This window comes from Medicago sativa, chromosome 4, assembly GCF_051527215.1.
Source record: "Medicago sativa cultivar Bolivia chromosome 4, Bolivia_mono, whole genome shotgun sequence".
Taxonomy (NCBI): domain Eukaryota; kingdom Viridiplantae; phylum Streptophyta; class Magnoliopsida; order Fabales; family Fabaceae; genus Medicago; species Medicago sativa.
Window position 1 is genome coordinate 20,911,039 of NC_140752.1, and position 7,957 is coordinate 20,918,995.

The following is a 7,957-nucleotide window of genomic DNA, read 5'->3' on the forward strand; positions in this document are numbered from 1 at the left end:
ACTTCCATGGTTTATATTAGAATTTTCAAAAACGGCCAACATGGGGGTAATTTCCTTGTTAATTTACGGATTTTACCCGTTTTTGACCCTTTTCTTTCACTAAAAAAGGCATAAAGTGGCCTAGCCTTATCGAATCGAAGCATGTAATAGTTCCTAGGAAATCTAATGAGCATATCAACGACTTCCATGGTTGATTTTAGAAATTTCAAAAACGGCCAAAATGGTGGTAAAGTGAATTTCCTTGTTAATTTACGGATTTTACTCGTTTTTGACCCTTTTTCTTTCACTAAAAAGGGCATAAAGTGGCCTAGCATTATCAAATCGAAGCATGTAATAGTTCCTAGGAAATCTAACAAGCATATCTACGACTTCCATGGTTTATATTAGAATTTTCAAAAACGGCCAACATGGGGGTAATTTCCTTGTTAATTTACGGATTTTACCCGTTTTTGACCCTTTTCTTTCACTAAAAAAGGCATAAAGTGGCCTAGCCTTATCGAATCGAAGCATGTAATAGTTCCTAGGAAATCTAATGAGCATATCAACGACTTCAATGGTTGATTTTAGAAATTTCAAAAACGGCCAAAATGGTGGTAAAGTGAATTTCCTTGTTAATTTACGGATTTTACTCGTTTTTGACCCTTTTTCTTTCACTAAAAAGGGCATAAAGTGGCCTAGCATTATCAAATCGAAGCATGTAATAGTTCCTAGGAAATCTAACAAGCATATCTACGACTTCCATGGTTTATATTAGAATTTTCAAAAACGGCCAACATGGGGGTAATTTCCTTGTTAATTTACGGATTTTACCCGTTTTTGACCCTTTTCTTTCACTAAAAAAGGCATAAAGTGGCCTAGCCTTATCGAATCGAAGCATGTAATAGTTCCTAGGAAATCTAATGAGCATATCAACGACTTCCATGGTTGATTTTAGAAATTTCAAAAACGGCCAAAATGGTGGTAAAGTGAATTTCCTTGTTAATTTACGGATTTTACTCGTTTTTGACCCTTTTTCTTTCACTAAAAAGGGCATAAAGTGGCCTAGCATTATCAAATCGAAGCATGTAATAGTTCCTAGGAAATCTAACAAGCATATCTACGACTTCCATGGTTTATATTAGAATTTTCAAAAACGGCCAACATGGGGGTAATTTCCTTGTTAATTTACGGATTTTACTCGATTTTGATCCTTTTTCTTTCACTAAAAAGGGCATAAAGTGGCCTAGCCTTATCGAATCGAAGCATGTAATAGTTCCTAGGAAATCTATGAGCATATCTACGACTTCCATGGTTGATTTTAGAAATTTCAAAAACGGCCAAAATGGTGGTAAAGTGAATTTCCTTGTTAATTTACGGATTTTACTCGTTTTTGACCCTTTTTCTTACACTAAAAAGAGCATAAAGTAGCCTAGCCTTATCAAATCGAAGCATGTAATAGTTCCAAGGAAATCTAACAAGCATATCTACGACTTCCATGGTTTATATTAGAATTTTCAAAAACGGCCAACATGGGGGTAATTTCCTTGTTAATTTACGGATTTTACTCGTTTTTGACCCTTTTCTTTCACTAAAAAAGGCATAAAGTGGCCTAGCCTTATCGAATCGAAGCATGTAATAGTTCCTAGGAAATCTAATGAGCATATCTACGACTTCCATGGTTGATTTTAGAAATTTCAAAAACGGCCAAAATGGTGGTAAAGTGAATTTCCTTGTTTATTTACGGATTTTACTCGTTTTTCACTACAAGAAAAACTGCATTTTGCGACCTTTAAAATGGCAGATTGTGACTGTTAGAAGGGTCGCAGATGTACAATTGCGACCCTTCCCCAACAGTCACGGATGTTTTGGTCGCAAGTGTCTTTTGCGACCCTTCATAGAACAGCCGCACCAACTGCCGCAAAAGGCACTGCGACAGTTGCTAAGGGTCGCAAATGAGGAGATTCAAATGGATTTCAAGGGACTTGCGACAGTTGGGGAAGGGTCGCAGATGCATAAAATTTATTTATAAAAAAAACATTGCGACAGTTTGCAAGGGTCGCAGATGTTGAGTTAATTTAAAAAAAAAAATCAGTTTTTTCCTGAATTTTTAATAGAACTATTTACTAATAAAAAATATATAAAACTAAAATAATTCATAATAAAAAATATGAACAAATTCATAAACTAAAATATGAATTTTACATTCATATAAAATACAAACAAGTGATGCAATAAGGTTTCTTGAGTTCCTAACATGAAAATTTAATCAATTATGTAGATGATATTTGGCGAGGAAGTTGTTTTGATCAACTAGAGATGAATAGACTCCAAAGAATGCTATGCTCTGTTTGGTGATTCTAAGTCTTCCGCCTAAAAATAAGTCAAAGATTAAATAAGACACATCAATTAACAAAAATAAGCAATAATGTCACGCAAGTCATGATTCTAACTTATCGCGCAATTAAACTTATAATTACTTTCTGATATATTTGTCAAAAATAACCACTATGGAATAACCATTAGCTATTTATCACAGAGAAGCTTACAAGACCAATTAATTGCATTCAATGTGAAACAAATAAATCATTTTCCGGATGCTGACCTCACATGATGTTCTCGGATTGTTGAGTTTTCCGCACATAATCAGGTGATCAAAATCATATTCCCAAAGGAAGCCATTGAAATCTTGGCTAACAACCTAAATATGGTAGACAATATACATATATTTGGTTAAAAGAAGTATTCAAATGATAGAATAAAAGTGTTGAGAATATTTAATAGTTTGAAGATTTGTATCATAAATCAAATAAGTATTTCACTTGTTTTTATATTCACTTGGGAAAGATATTGATCCAACAATGTCACTGTCAGATATAGTGTTACAGGCATCAAAAATCATATTTGAAGTGTACCTGTAAAATCCAAGAAATAAGCAGAGAAAAAGACTAATGATGTTGGATCTACAAAAGACAATACATATTAAGGATGAGGGAAATTAGTTATGTACCTCAATTAGCCAGTTGACCAATACTCCCCGCATATGGAGTAATCTCTGTCTGAATTGACATGTAATTTGATAGAGCTTGACTATGTGCCTGTGATCGGAAGTACTTTTTAAAAAACAAATATCAGTTAGAGAGGAAGGAAAAAATATAATATAAATTTGTACGTGGAAAATTAAAAGCTCATGGTAGCATTATGATTATGCCAAAGAGGAAGCGCCAAAATCATCGAAACCATGGCACAAGTAAGATTGCGTAACACTTTCTGGTAAGATAAATAAGTATCTTTTTTTTTTAAGGAAGATAAATTTTAAGTGACACCCAATCTAGAACTTTTCAACCGAATTATTTTCACACCAAGCCGATTCATATAACTCAAGTTTTGGATTATCTAAAGTCAACCATGTGCCTTAAAATTCTGTCACCCTTTTGATTTAATAAAAAACACCTTTGATAACCATGACAGCAAAAGAAAACAATGACTGATACATTCTATATAGAAAATGGGTCAAAACATATACAATATCTTCCCCCTCCCCTAGTCTTTGACTTCATCTCCATGGTTTTCGGACTTAGGGATTTCTCAAATGTCTGAGAGGCATGTCACAGTAATTTTCCTTCATCTCTTTCTAATTCTAACTATTAAATTAACATCAAATTCAATCATATTGCTGATGTACAACTTTGACCACACAAAGTAACAAGTTAGTAGTACAACACTATTTAGAAAGAGACATGTCATATGCAAGGAAGCTCTTTTAGGCCTTGAGAACAAAGTCCTCATATTTCAGATGAGAATTGCACAAAACAATAAAAAGAAAATCAATGATGTTTGCACCAAATAGTAACCATAAGGGGTATTATTAACAATTGATTTCTGTCGAATATGACTGGACTAGAGTATAAACTAACTACTTGTATGGACATAATTTAGGAGCTGTTCATATCATCGCACAATATTTTCAAAATACTATTAGTTAACTGACTATTTCACAGAAAATCGTACTTGTAAAGTCCTAATGAGGCATTGGAATTGCCGTAGTTTGCAGAAAAAGAATACATCATGATTAGAAGTAACATTCACATGAGATAATCCCTATTTGTCTTGGCATGAAGAATTTACATTAACATATTCATGAAGTAATGAAAAGCGAAGAGAAGTTGATGAGTACAAATAACTTGAATTTATAGATTCTTGAAGACAAACAGAGAGGGAGAGGATTCCAGAAACTATACAAGTCAAACTGAACAAATTGGTTTTAAAAATGTTGTTGATGAAAATTGCACAAAACAATAAAAAGAAAATTAAATATATGTTTAAAATAATAAATGAAGTACATTGCTTCTAAATTAACTTCTTGTTGTGATTTTATACCAACTTTAGATATATTTTTGTGACTAACAAAGTACACATTAAGATATATTTTTGTGATTTTATACAATAAGAGACAATTATGAAAGCATCACACATATTTAAGAATCAAAATGACAATATGCTTTTATCAGTACCATAGAGGGCATTCTTGGATATTTAAATCATAGACATACCAACCTTACTTCGTTGCAGAGATACTAAGTTGTGTTTCGATCTTGTTCCTCTGTCTTCACTTCGTTCAGAATCTAATAAAAATCTCTAACCAGTCTCTGCAGCACCATTAATGTAAAAATTAGGGATTCAGATAGTTGGTATAAAATAAAACTTTATTCAATACGATATTAATAATAAAATTGTTTACCCTTGAATCGTCAACCCTGCCAAAAAGCCTCAGTCCTAACCGCTTGCCTAAACAATCTGGAACACATATAAAAGGAATTGATTAATGCACTACAAATGGCACAAAACAATAAACTGTCAGTGAAACCCACAAGTCATAGCTCTTACCTAACCACGACGGCGATACCTGATGGCGAAACCCAAATGCACACTAACTGCTCTCACCTAAAATGGGTTGATCTCAACTAATTTAAAATTGGTTAGACAACACTAACAGAGTTGAATCAACATAAAAAACACTCCAATCAACATAAAAAAAGCAGAAAATTCTTAAATAAAATTCTCACAAACACTTACGTGGGTGTGACAGTACTACATCTGACCCAAAATGCAAAATTATATTAACGATATCACACTGAATCAACCCACAACCATTTTACTTCAGAAGAATATCTATAAAATTTTCCAACCGTTTCTCTCTAAAATGTTTCTTTTTTAGGTTATATACTTTAAAATTCAAATCTACCACACAAACAACCAATAAAGAGTAAAACCCAGTTTCTCACAAACCAATCAAGAGTAATTAAATCAACTTTTTCATTTAATTACAAATTAACTAATTAAATCAAAAATAAAATAAAAAACAACATTGCATATGAATTTCATTGTAGTGCATAGTGCATCTGACCCAAAATTGACATAATCAATACAACAATCTAAAACTAAAGCAACCCAGAACAAATTTTGCCATGAGCATTGAAATTAGGGTAAGAAAGAAAGCAGGGTTTAGTAGGGTTAGAGTGTACCTTAAGCTGGGAAAGAAGATTTGAAGCAGAATCAAAGTTGTTTCTGAGAAAATAGCTTTGAATCGATCAAACAACTGCTTCAGTGAAGAAAAGTAACTGAGTTGCGGTGTGGGAAGAACTGAACAGTGAAGAAAAGGAACCGACTGAGTGAAGAACAAGAACCGATTGGGATTATGCTTCAATTGATTGAAGAAATAGAGAATGAGATTGAGAGTGAAGAATAGGAACCGATTGAAATTACATGATAGCCATGAGTGAAGATTCGATGGGGTTAGTGATGGTGAGATTGAGCCATGAGTTAGATTGAGATTTAGGTTTCAATTTGGGGGAAAATGAGATTGTAGGTGAGAGTGGTGGAGATTTAGGTTTTAGATTAGGGGGAAAGTGAAATTGAGAAATAAAATTGATTTTAGGGTTTTGGAGGTGTGGGAGGGAGAATGAAATTGGAAAAGTGGGAGTGACAATATTTGGCCAAAACATATACATTGTGATGCGCGTTATAAAAACAAAGTTATAAAACCTGCGACCCTTAAGCTTAACAGTCGCAATAACCGTCGCAAAAGTGTAATTTGCGACAGTTCTAAGCCAAGGGTTGCAAATGAAGTGTCGCAAAATGACAAATTTCTTGTAGTGTTTGACCCTTTTTCTTTCACTAAAAAGAGCATAAAGTAGCCTAGCCTTATCAAATCGAAGCATGTAATAGTTCCAAGGAAATCTAACAAGCATATCTACGACTTCCATGGTTTATATTAGAATTTTCAAAAACGGCCAACATGGGGGTAATTTCCTTGTTAATTTACGGATTTTACTCGTTTTTGACCCTTTTCTTTCACTAAAAAAGGCATAAAGTGGCCTAGCCTTATCGAATCGAAGCATGTAATAGTTCCTAGGAAATCTAATGAGCATATCTACGACTTCCATGGTTGATTTTAGAAATTTCAAAAACGGCCAAAATGGTGGTAAAGTGAATTTACTTGTTAATTTACGGATTTTACTCGTTTTTGACCCTTTTTCTTTCACTAAAAAGAGCATAAAGTGGCCTAGCCTTATCAAATCGAAGCATGTAATAGTTCCAAGGAAATCTAACAAGCATATCTACGACTTCCATGGTTTATATTAGAATTTTCAAAAACGGCCAACATGGGGGTAATTTCCTTGTTAATTTACGGATTTTACTCGTTTTTGACCCTTTTCTTTCACTAAAAAAGGCATAAACTGGCCTAGCCTTATCGAATCGAAGCATGTAATAGTTCCTAAGAAATCTAATCAGCATATCTACGACTTCCGTGGTTGATTTTAGAAATTTCAAAAACGGCCAAAATGGTGGTAAAGTGAATTTCCTTGTTAATTTAAGGATTTTACTCGTTTTTGACCCTTTTTCTTTCACTAAAAAGGGCATAAAGTGGCCTAGCCTTATCAAATCGAAGCATGTAATAGTTCCTAGGAAATCTAACAAGCATATCTACGACTTCCATGGTTGATTTTAGAAATTTCAAAAACGGCCAAAATGGTGGTAAAGTGAATTTCCTTGTTAATTTACGGATTTTACTCGTTTTTGACCCTTTTTCTTTCACTAAAAAGGGCATAAAGTGGCCTAGCATTATCAAATCGAAGCATGTAATAGTTCCTAGGAAATCTAACAAGCATATCTACGACTTCCATGGTTTATATTAGAATTTTCAAAAACGGCCAACATGGGGGTAATTTCCTTGTTAATTTACGGATTTTACTCGTTTTTGACCCTTTTCTTTCACTAAAAAAGGCATAAAGTGGCCTAGCCTTATCGAATCGAAGCATGTAATAGTTCCTAGGAAATCTAATGAGCATATATACGACTTCCATGGTTGATTTTAGAAATTTCAAAAACGGCCAAAATAGTGGTAAAGTGAATTTCCTTGTTAATTTACGGATTTTACTCGATTTTGATCCTTTTTCTTTCACTAAAAAGGGCATAAAGTGGCCTAGCCTTATCGAATCAAAGCATGTAATAGTTCCTAGGAAATCTAATGAGCATATCTACGACTTCCATGGTTGATTTTAGAAATTTCAAAAACGGCCAAAATGGTGGTAAAGTGAATTTCCTTGTTAATTTACGGATTTTACTCGTTTTTGACCTTTTTTCTTTCACTAAAAAGGGCATAAAGTGGCCTAGCATTATCAAATCGAAGCATGTAATAGTTCCTAGGAAATCTAACAAGCATATCTACGACTTCCATGGTTTATATTAGAATTTTCAAAAACGGCCAAAATGGTGGTAAAGTGAATTTCCTTGTTAATTTACGGATTTTACTCGTTTTTGACCTTTTTTCTTTCACTAAAAAGGGCATAAAGTGGCCTAGCATTATCAAATCGAAGCATGTAATAGTTCCTAGGAAATCTAACAAGCATATCTACGACTTCCATGGTTTATATTAGAATTTTCAAAAACGGCCAACATGGGGGTAATTTCCTTGTTA

General features: G+C 33.6%; 1 long non-coding RNA gene across 3 annotated transcripts; it reads right to left on the reverse strand.

The window, feature by feature from the left end:
• Positions 1–2,117: 2,117 nt before the first annotated feature.
• LOC146927105 (uncharacterized) lies at positions 2,118–5,961 on the reverse strand. 3 transcript variants are annotated; one of them, XR_015005593.1, is made up of 7 exons: positions 5,502–5,961; positions 4,864–4,920; positions 4,718–4,764; positions 4,534–4,625; positions 2,987–3,089; positions 2,582–2,677; positions 2,118–2,349 (listed from the first exon to the last, which is right to left on the reverse strand). It is a non-coding gene; the product is annotated as an uncharacterized LOC146927105 (long non-coding RNA). The 3 variants fall into 3 exon arrangements; XR_015005592.1 differs by having other exon boundaries at positions 4,718–4,773; XR_015005591.1 differs by having other exon boundaries at positions 4,718–4,773; positions 4,864–4,940.
• Positions 5,962–7,957: the final 1,996 nt, after the last annotated feature.